Raw genomic sequence first — 11,076 nt, 5'->3', positions numbered from 1 at the left:
AGTATGCAGTACATGTAGATGTAGTATGTAGTACATGTAGATGTAGTATGTAGTACATGTAGTAAGTAGATGTAGTATGCAGTACATGTAGATGTAGTATGTAGTACATGTAGATGTAGTATGTAGTACATGTAGTAAGTAGATGTAGTATGTAGTACATGTAGTATGTAGTACATGTAGAAAGTAGATGTAGTATGCAGTACATGTAGTCTGTAGATGTAGTATGTAGTACATGTAGTAAGTAGATGTAGTATGTAGTACATGTAGTAAATAGATGTAGTATGCAGTACATGTAGTCTGTAGTACATGTAGTAAGTAGATGTAGTATGTAGTACATGTAGTATGTAGTACATGTAGAAAGTAGATGTAGTATGCAGTACATGTAGTCTGTAGATGTAGTATGTAGTACATGTAGTAAGTAGATGTAGTATGTAGTACATGTAGTAAGTAGATGTAGTATGCAGTACATGTAGTCTGTAGATGTAGTACATGTAGTAAGTAGATGTAGTATGTAGTACATGTAGTAAGTAGATGTAGTATGTAGTACATGTAGTCTGTAGATGTAGTATGTAGTACATGCAGTATGTAGTACATGTAGTAAGTAGATGTAGTATGTAGTACATGTAGTATGTAGATGTAGTATGTAGTACATGTAGTAAGTAGATGTAGTATGCAGTACATGTAGTCTGTAGATGTAGTACATGTAGTAAGTAGAAGTAGTATGTAGTACATGTAGTAAGTAGATGTAGTATGCAGTACATGTAGATGTAGTATGTAGTACATGTAGAAAGTAGATGTAGTATGCAGTACATGTAGATGTAGTATGTAGTACATGTAGTAAGTAGATGTAGTATGTAGTACATGTAGTAAGTAGATGTAGTATGCAGTACATGTAGATGTAGTATGTAGTACATGTAGATGTAGTATGTAGTAAGTAGATGTAGTATGTAGTACATGTAGTATGTAGTACATGTAGAAAGTAGATGTAGTATGCAGTACATGTAGTCTGTAGATGTAGTATGTAGTACATGTAGTAAGTAGATGTAGTATGTAGTACATGTAGTAAGTAGATGTAGTATGCAGTACATGTAGTCTGTAGATGTAGTATGTAGTACATGTAGTAAGTAGATGTAGTATGTAGTACATGTAGTATGTAGTACATGTAGAAAGTAGATGTAGTATGCAGTACATGTAGTCTGTAGATGTAGTATGTAGTACATGTAGTAAGTAGATGTAGTATGTAGTACATGTAGTAAGTAGATGTAGTATGTAGTACATGTAGTAAGTAGATGTAGTATGCAGTACATGTAGTCTGTAGATGTAGTATGTAGTACATGTAGTAAGTAGATGTAGTATGTAGTACATGTAGTATGTAGTACATGTAGAAAGTAGATGTAGTATGCAGTACATGTAGTCTGTAGATGTAGTATGTAGTACATGTAGTAAGTAGATGTAGTATGTAGTACATGTAGTAAGTAGATGTAGTATGCAGTACATGTAGTCTGTAGATGTAGTACATGTAGTAAGTAGATGTAGTATGTAGTACATGTAGTAAGTAGATGTAGTACATGTAGTATGTAGTACATGTAGTAAGTAGATGTAGTATGCAGTACATGTAGTCTGTAGATGTAGTATGTAGTACATGTAGAAAGTAGATGTAGTATGCAGTACATGTAGTCTGTAGATGTAGTATGTAGTACATGTAGTAAGTAGATGTAGTATGTAGTACATGTAGTAAGTAGATGTAGTATGTAGTACATGTAGTAAGTAGATGTAGTATGCAGTACATGTAGTCTGTAGATGTAGTACATGTAGTAAGTAGATGTAGTATGTAGTACATGTAGTAAGTAGATGTAGTACATGTAGTAAGTAGATGTAGTATGTAGTACATGTAGATGTAGTATGTAGTACATGTAGTAAGTAGATGTAGTATGTAGTACATGTAGTAAGTAGATGTAGTATGTAGTACATGTAGTAAGTAGATGTAGTATGTAGTACATGTAGATGTAGTATGCAGTACATGCAGTATGTAGATGTAGTATGTAGTACATGTAGTAAGTAGATGTAGTATGCAGTACATGTAGTCTGTAGATGTAGTACATGTAGTCTGTAGATGTAGTATGTAGTACATGCAGTATGTAGATGTAGTATGTAGTACATGTAGATGTAGTATGTAGATGTAGTATGTAGTACATGTAGTAAGTAGATGTAGTATGCAGTACATGTAGTCTGTAGATGTAGTATGTAGTACATGTAGTAAGTAGATGTAGTATGCAGTACATGCAGTATGTAGATGTAGTATGTAGTACATGTAGTAAGTAGATGTAGTATGCAGTACATGTAGATGTAGTATGTAGTAGATGTAGTAAGTAGATGTAGTATGTAGTACATGTAGTCTGTAGATGTAATATGTAGTACATGTAGTAAGTAGATGTAGTACATGTAGTATGTAGTACATGTAGTAAGTAGATGTAGTATGCAGTACAGGGTAGTATGTAGATGTAGTACATGTAGTCTGTAGATGTAGTATGTAGATGTAGTATGCAGTACATGCAGTACGCCAAGATGGCGGCGTTGAAGGAGGAGCAGTGCTACGGACTGTCCTGTGGACGAGTGAGCAATGGCAGTAATGTCTCCGTCTTTCACGTAAAACTCACTGACAGCTCCTTGAGGGCATTTGAAGGTTACCAGAGTAGCCAGATGAAATCTCGCGTCTTGTGACGGCCGGCCGCCCAACAAACTGCCCGCTTGACCCTATCCCCTCCTCTCTTCTCCAGACCATTTCCGGAGACCTTCTCCCTTACTCTCACCTCGCTCATCAACTCATCCCTGACCGCTGGCTACGTCCCTTCCGTCTTCAAGAGAGCGAGAGTTGCACCCCTTCTGAAAAAACCTACACTCGATCCCTCCGATGTCAACAACTACAGACCAGTATCCCTTCTTTCTTTTCTCTCCAAAACTCTTGAACGTGCCGTCCTTGGCCAGCTCTCCCGCTATCTCTGTCAGAATGACCTTCTTGATCCATATCAGTCAGGTTTCAAGACTAGTCATTCAACTGAGACTGCTCTTCTCTGTATCACGGAGGCGCTCCGCACTGCTAAAGTTAACTCTCTCTCCTCTGCTCTCATCCTTCTAGACCTATCGGCTGCCTTCGATACCGTGAACCATCAGATCCTCCTCTCCACCCTCTCCGAGTTGGGCATCTCCGGCGCGGCCCACGCTTGGATTGCGTCCTACCTGACAGGTTGCTCCTACCAGGTGGCGTGGCGAGAATCCGTCTCCACACCACGTGCTCTCACCACTGGTGTCCCCCAGGGCTCTGTTCTAGGCCCTCTCCTATTCTCGCTATACACCAAGTCACTTGACTCTGTCATAACCTCACATGGTCTCTCCTATCATTGCTATGCAGACGACACACAATTAATCTTCTCCTTTCCCCCTTCTGATGACCAGGTGGCGAATCGCATCTCTGCATGTCTGGCAGACATATCAGTCTGGATGACGGATCACCACCTCAAGCTGAACCTCGGCAAGACGGAGCTGCTCTTCCTCCCGGGGAAGGACTGCCCGTTCCATGATCTCGCCATCACGGTTGACAACTCCATTGTGTCCTCCTCCCAGAGCGCTAAGAACCTTGGCGTGATCCTGGACAACACCCTGTCGTTCTCAACTAACATCAAGGCGGTGGCCCGTTCCTGTAGGTTCATGCTCTACAACATCCGCAGAGTACGACCCTGCCTCACACAGGAAGCGGCGCAGGTCCTAATCCAGGCACTTGTCATCTCCCGTGTGGATTACTGCAACTCGCTGTTGGCTGGGCTCCCTGCCTGTGCCATTAAACCCCTACAACTCATCCAGAACGCCGCAGCCCATCTGGTGTTCAACCTTCCCAAGTTCTCTCACGTCACCCCGCTCCTCCGCTCTCTCCACTGGCTTCCAGTTGAAGCTCGCATCCGCTACAAGACCATGGTGCTTGCCTACGGAGCTGTGAGGGGAACGGCACCTCAGTACCTCCAGGCTCTGATCAGGCCCTACACCCAAACAAGGGCACTGCGTTCATCCACCTCTGGCCTGCTCGCCTCCCTACCACTGAGGAAGTACAGTTCCCGCTCAGCCCAGTCAAAACTGTTCGCTGCTCTGGCCCCCCAATGGTGGAACAAACTCCCTCACGACGCCAGGACAGCGGAGTCAATCACCACCTTCCGGAGACACCTGAAACCCCACCTCTTTAAGGAATACCTAGGATAGGATAAAGTAATCCCTCTCACCCCCCTTAAAAGATTTAGATGCAATACTGTTCCACTGGATGTCATAAGGTGAATGCACCAATTTGTAAGTCGCTCTGGATAAAAGCGTCTGCTAAATGACTTAAATGTAAATGTAAAAAAATGTATGTAGATATAGTATGTAGTATGCAGTACATGCAGTATGTAGATGTGGTATGTAGTTTGTAGTATGTAGTATGTAGTATGCAGTACATGCAGTATGTAGATGTAGTATGCAGTATGTAGATGCAGTATGTAGTATGTAGATGTAGTATGTAGATGTAGTATGCAGTACATGTAGATGTAGTATGTAGATGTAGTATGTAGATGTAGTATGTAGATGTAGTATGTAGATGTTGTATGTAGACGTAATATGTAGATGTAGTACATGCAGTATATAGATGTAGTATGTAGTATGTAGTAGATGTAGTATGAAATATGTAGATGTAGTATGCAGTACATGCAGTATGTAGATGTAGTGTGCAGTATGTACATGTAGTATGCTGTACATGTGGTATGTAGTATGCAGTAAATGCAGTATGTAGATGTAGTATGTAGATGTAGTATGTAGTATGTAGATGTAGTATGCAGTACATGTAGTATGTAGATGAATTATGTAGATGTAGTATGTAGATGTAGTATGCAGTACATGCAGTATGTAGATGTAGTATGTAGATGTAGTATGTAGTATGTAGATGTAGTATGCAGTACATGCAGTATGTAGATGTAGTATGCAGTACATGCAGTATGTAGTATGTAGATGTAGTATGTAGATGTAGTATGTAGAGGTAATATGTAGATGTAGTATGTAGTATGTAGATGTAGTATGCAGTACATGCAGTATGTAGATGTAGTATGTAGATGTAGTATGTAGTACATGCAGTATATAGATGTAGTATGTAGTATGTAGTAGATGTAGTATGAAATATGTAGATGTAGTATGCAGTACATGCAGTATGTAGATGTAGTGTGCAGTATGTACATGTAGTATGCTGTACATGTGGTATGTATTATGCAGTAAATGCAGTATGTAGATGTAGTATGTAGATGTAGTATGCAGTACATGTAGTATGTAGTATGCAGTACATGCAGTATGTAGATGAATTATGTAGATGAAGTATGTAGATGTAGTATGTAGATGTAGTATGCAGTACATGCAGCATGTAGATGTAGATGTAGTATGCAGTACATGCAGTATGTAGAAGTAGTATGCAGTACATGCAGTATGTAGATGCAGTACATGTAGTATGCAGTACATGCAGTATGTAGATGTAGTATGAAGTATGTAGATGTAGATGTAGTATGCAGTACACTTCCGGCGCCGACAGAGATGGCCGCTTCGCATTCCTAGGAAACTATGCAGTTTTTTGTTTTGTTACGTGTTATTTCTTACATTAGTACCCCAGGTCATCTTAGGTTTCATTACATACAGTCGAGAAGAACTACTGAATATAAGATCAGCGCCAACTCACCATCAGTACGACCAAGAATATGTTTTCCGCGACGCGGATCCTGTGTTCTGCCTTACAAACAGGACAACAGAATGGATCGCATGCAGCGACCCAAGGAAACGACTCCGAAAAAGAGGTCAGACTCAGGACAAGGGCACATCGCGCACCACTCCCCAGCATTCTTCTTGCCAATGTCCAGTCTCTTGACAACAAGGTTGATGAAATCCGAGCAAGGGTAGCATTCCAGAGGGACATCAGAGACTGCAACGTTCTCTGCTTCACGGAAACATGGCTTACTGGGAAGACGCTATCCGATGTGGTGCAGCCAACGGGTTTCTCCACGCATCGCGCCGACAGAAACAAACATCTTTCTGGTAAGAAGAGTGGCGGGGGCGTATGCCTCATGACTAACGAGACATGGTGTGATGAAGGAAACATACAGGAACTCAAATCCTTCTGTTCACCTGATTTAGAATTCCTCACAATCAAATGTAGACCGCATTATCTTCCAAGAGAATTCTCTTCGATTATAATCACAGCCGTATATAACCCCCCCCAAGCAGACACGTCGATGGCTCTGAACAAACTTTATTTAACTCTTTGCAAACTGGAAACCATTTATCCGGAGGCTGCATTCATTGTAGCTGGGGATTTTAACAAAGCTAATCTGAAAACAAGACTCCTAAATTTTATCAGCATATCGATTGCGCAACCAGGGGTGGTAAAACCTTGGATCACTGTTACTCTAACTTCCGCGACGCATATAAGGCCCTGCCCCGCCCCCCTTTCGGAAAAGCTGACCACGACTCCATTTTGTTGATCCCTGCCTACAGGCAGAAACTGAAACAAGAGGCTCCCACACTGAGGTCTGTCCAACGCTGGTCAGACCAAGCTGACTCCACACTCCAAGACTGCTTCCATCACGTGGACTGGGACATGTTTCGTATTGCGTCAGATAAAAATATTGACGAATACGCTGATTCGGTGTGCGAGTTCATTAGAACGTGCGTTGAAGATGTCGTTTCCATAGCAACGATAAAAACATTCCCTAACCAGAAACCGTGGATTGATGGCAGCATTCGCGTGAAACTGAAAGCGCGAACCACTGCTTTTAATCAGGGCAAGGTGTCTGGCAACATGACCGAATACAAACAGTGCAGCTATTCCCTCCGCAAGGCTATGTTAGAGCTACTAGTTCCCCTTTGGGAACTCACCCCACCCCCCCTGAGCTGTAATGTGGCGCAGGGAACGCAAGAAATAATCCTAAAAATATTTAACCTCCACAGAATCGCTTGAAAAATGGCTCAAATGAAAGATAAAGAAGTTATTTATCTACCCAGCAAGTCAGATTTCTAAAATGTTTTACGGCGAAAACATAGCACATATTTATGTCCAACCACCACTGCATACATACCTATCGAAGGCAGCCGTTATATCCACAAGCTAAGCGTCAGTACAGAGACAAAGTAGAATCTCAATTCAATGGCTCAGACACAAGAGGCATGTGGCAGGGTCTACAGTCAATCACGGACTACAAGAAGAAACCCAGCCCAGTCACGGACCAGGATGTCTTGCTCCCAGGCAGACTACATAACTTTTTTGCCCGCTTTGAGGACAATACAGTGCCACTGACACGGCCTGCAACGAAAACATGCGGTCTCTCCTTCACTGCAGCCGAGGTGAGTAAGACATTTAAACGTGTTAACCCTCACAAGGCTGCAGGCCCAGACGGCATCCCCAGCCGCGCCCTCAGAGCATGCGCAGACCAGCTGGCCGGTGTGTTTACGGACATATTCAATCAATCCCTATACCAGTCTGCTGTTCCCACATGCTTCAAGAGGGCCACCATTGTTCCTGTTCCCAAGAAAGCTAAGGTAACTGAGCTAAACGACTACCGCCCGTAGCACTCACTTCCGTCATCATGAAGTGCTTTGAGAGACTAGTCAAGGACCATATCACCTCCACCCTACCTGACACCCTAGACCCACTCCAATTTGCTTACCGCCCAAATAGGTCCACAGACGATGCAATCTCAACCACACTGCACACTGCCCTAACCCACCTGGACAAGAGGAATACCTATGTGAGAATGCTGTTCATCGACTACAGCTCGGCATTCAACACCATAGTACCCTCCAAGCTTGTCATCAAGCTCGAGACCCTGGGTCTCGACCCCGCCCTGTGCAACTGGGTACTGGACTTCCTGACGGGCCGCCCCCAGGTGGTGAGGGTAGGCAACAACATCTCCTCCCCGCTGATCCTCAACACGGGGTCCCCACAAGGGTGCGTTCTGAGCCCTCTCCTGTACTCCCTGTTCACCCACGACTGCGTGGCCACGCACGCCTCCAACTCAATCATCAAGTTTGCGGACGACACAACAGTGGTAGGCTTGATTACCAACAACGACGAGACGGCCTACAGGGAGGAGGTGAGGGCCCTCGGAGTGTGGTGTCAGGAAAATAACCTCACACTCAACGTCAACAAAACTAAGGAGATGATTGTGGACTTCAGGAAACAGCAGAGGGAACACCCCCCTATCCACATCGATGGAACAGTAGTGGAGAGGGTAGCAAGTTTTAAGTTCCTCGGCATACACATCACAGACAAACTGAATTGGTCCACTCACACTGACAGCGTCGTGAAGAAGGCGCAGCAGCGCCTCTTCAACCTCAGGAGGCTGAAGAAATTCGGCTTGTCACCAAGAGCACTCACAAACTTCTACAGATGCACAATCGAGAGCATCCTGGCGGGCTGTATCACCGCCTGGTACGGCAACTGCTCCGCCCTCAACCGTAAGGCTCTCCAGAGGGTAGTGAGGTCTGCACAACGCATCACCGGGGGCAAACTACCTGCCCTCCAGGACACCTACACCACCCGATGTTACAGGAAGGCCATAAAGATCATCAAGGACATCAACCACCGAACCACTGCCTGTTCACCCGCTATCATCCAGAAGGCGAGGTCAGTACAGGTGCATCAAAGCTGGGACCGAGAGACTGAAAAACAGCTTCTATCTCAAGGCCATCAGACTGTTAAACAGCCACCACTAACATTGAGTGGCTGTTGCCAACACACTGTCATTGACACTGACCCAACTCCAGCCACTTTAATAATGGGAATTGATGGGAAATGATGTAAATATATCACTAGCCACTTTAAACAATGCTACCTTATATAATGTTACTTACCCTACATTATTCATCTCATATGCATACGTATATACTGTACTCTACATCATCGACTGCATCCTTATGTAATACATGTATCACTAGCCACTTTAACTATGCCACTTTGTTTACTTTGTCTACATACTCATCTCATATGTATATACTGTACTCGATACCATCTACTGTATGCTGCTCTGTACCATCACTCATTCATATATCCTTATGTACATATTCTTTATCCCCTTACACTGTGTATAAGACAGTAGTTTTGGAATTGTTAGTTAGATTACTTGTTGGTTATCACTGCATTGTCGGAACTAGAAGCACAAGCATTTCGCTACACTCGCATTAACATCTGCTAACCATGTGTATGTGACAAATAAAATTTGATTTGATTTGATGTAGTATGCAGTATGTAGATGTAGTATGTAGTATGCAGTATGTAGATGTAGTATGCAGTACATGCAGTATGCAGTATGTAGATGTAGTATGCAGTACATGCAGTATGTAGTATGCAGTATGTAGATGTAGTATGTAGGCTGCCCTGGTACCTGGGGAGCAATTTAAGAGTAAAGAGGCACAGACAGCCCGTTGGGGTCAGCAGAGAGAAGATACAAACTCGGTTAATATGGCAAGGAGTTCTACCCACATTCAGAATTTCACTTCTTGTTTGGAAGATTGCCGGCCCTATGAGTTCTGTTATACTCACAGACATAATTCAAACAGTTTTAGAAACTTCAGAGTGTTTTCTATCCAATAATAATATTATGCATATATTAGCAATCTAGGACAGAGTAGGATGCAGTTCACTATGGGCACGCAATTCATCCAAAGTGAAAATACTGCCCCCTATCCTCAACAAGTTAAAGGAGCACGGGACAGAGCATCAGCAATGATATTATCCTCACCACTAATGTGTCTAATATCAAGGTTGAATGGATGCAAGAACAAAGCCCAACGCATCAGGCGCTGGTTTGATTTTGCAGGGACCTCTGAAAAATAAGTGGGTTGTGGTCAGTGAACACAGTTAAAGGGGTCAAACCAACATAGACCTCGAAGTAAAAGCCCTGTGAAGTGTAAAGCCCCAAATGAGACCAAATGAAAGCCTCCTTCTCAATTACAGAATACTTTTGCTGATACTTATTACATTTCCGGGAGAAGAAACTGCCTGGACACTCAACATTGTCATCATTCTCCTGGAGAAGCACAGCCCCAGCGCCGATTTGACTGGCCATTTGAAAGATGTCCCAAAATTTGGTGCTGCCAAGACAGGTGCCAAACACAAAAGAGCCTTAACCTTTTGTGACAAGGGGGCAGTATTTTCATTTTTGAAAAAAGAACGTTCCCGTAGTAAACGGGATATGTTGTCAGGACAAGATGCTAGAATATGCATATAATTGACAGCTTAGGATAGAAAACACTCTAAAACTGTAAAAATATTGTCTGTGAGTATGACAGAAATGATATTGCAGGTCGAAAGCCTGAGAAAAATCAAATTCGGAAGTGCCTCCTGTTTTGAAAGCGATGCATTACAATGCGTTCCTATTGAGCAGTGAATAGACTATCAACCAGATTACCTTTTCTCCGTATTCCCAACTAGAGCTCTGGAAATGCAAATGTGCTACGCTAAATGCTAATAGTATTAGTTAAAACTCAAAAGTTCATTAAAATACACATGCAGGGTATCGAATTAAAGCTACACTCGTTGTGAATCCAGGCAACAAGTCAGATTTTTAAAATGCTTTTCGGCGACAGCATGAGAAGCTATTATCTGATAGCATGCACCAATACACTACAACACAAAAGCACAGCAGGGGACGTAAACAAAATAATTAGCATTTCGGCGTTACACAAACCGCACAATAAAATAGAAAACAGTCATTACCTTTCACCATCTTCTTTGTTGGCACTCCTAGATGTCCCATAAACACTATTGGGTCTTTATTTCGATTAAATCGGGCCATATAAAGCCAAGATATCGTTATATGTAGACTGTGTGATAAACGAAAAAAACAGCGATTTCACAACGTAACGTCATTTTTTAAAATTCAAAAAGTAGACGATAAACTTTCACAAAACACTTCGAACTACGTTTGTAATGCTACTTTAGGTATTAGTAAACGTTAATAAGCGATAAAAATCATCAGGAGGCGATGTAAAAATCTTTAGCTGTCGTCTTGGAAAAAATTTCAC

This window comes from Oncorhynchus nerka, linkage group LG17 (genome assembly GCF_034236695.1).
Source record: "Oncorhynchus nerka isolate Pitt River linkage group LG17, Oner_Uvic_2.0, whole genome shotgun sequence".
Lineage (NCBI taxonomy): Eukaryota > Metazoa > Chordata > Actinopteri > Salmoniformes > Salmonidae > Oncorhynchus > Oncorhynchus nerka.
The sequence above is the reverse complement of the archived record's forward strand: the minus strand, read 5'-3'. Positions refer to the sequence as shown.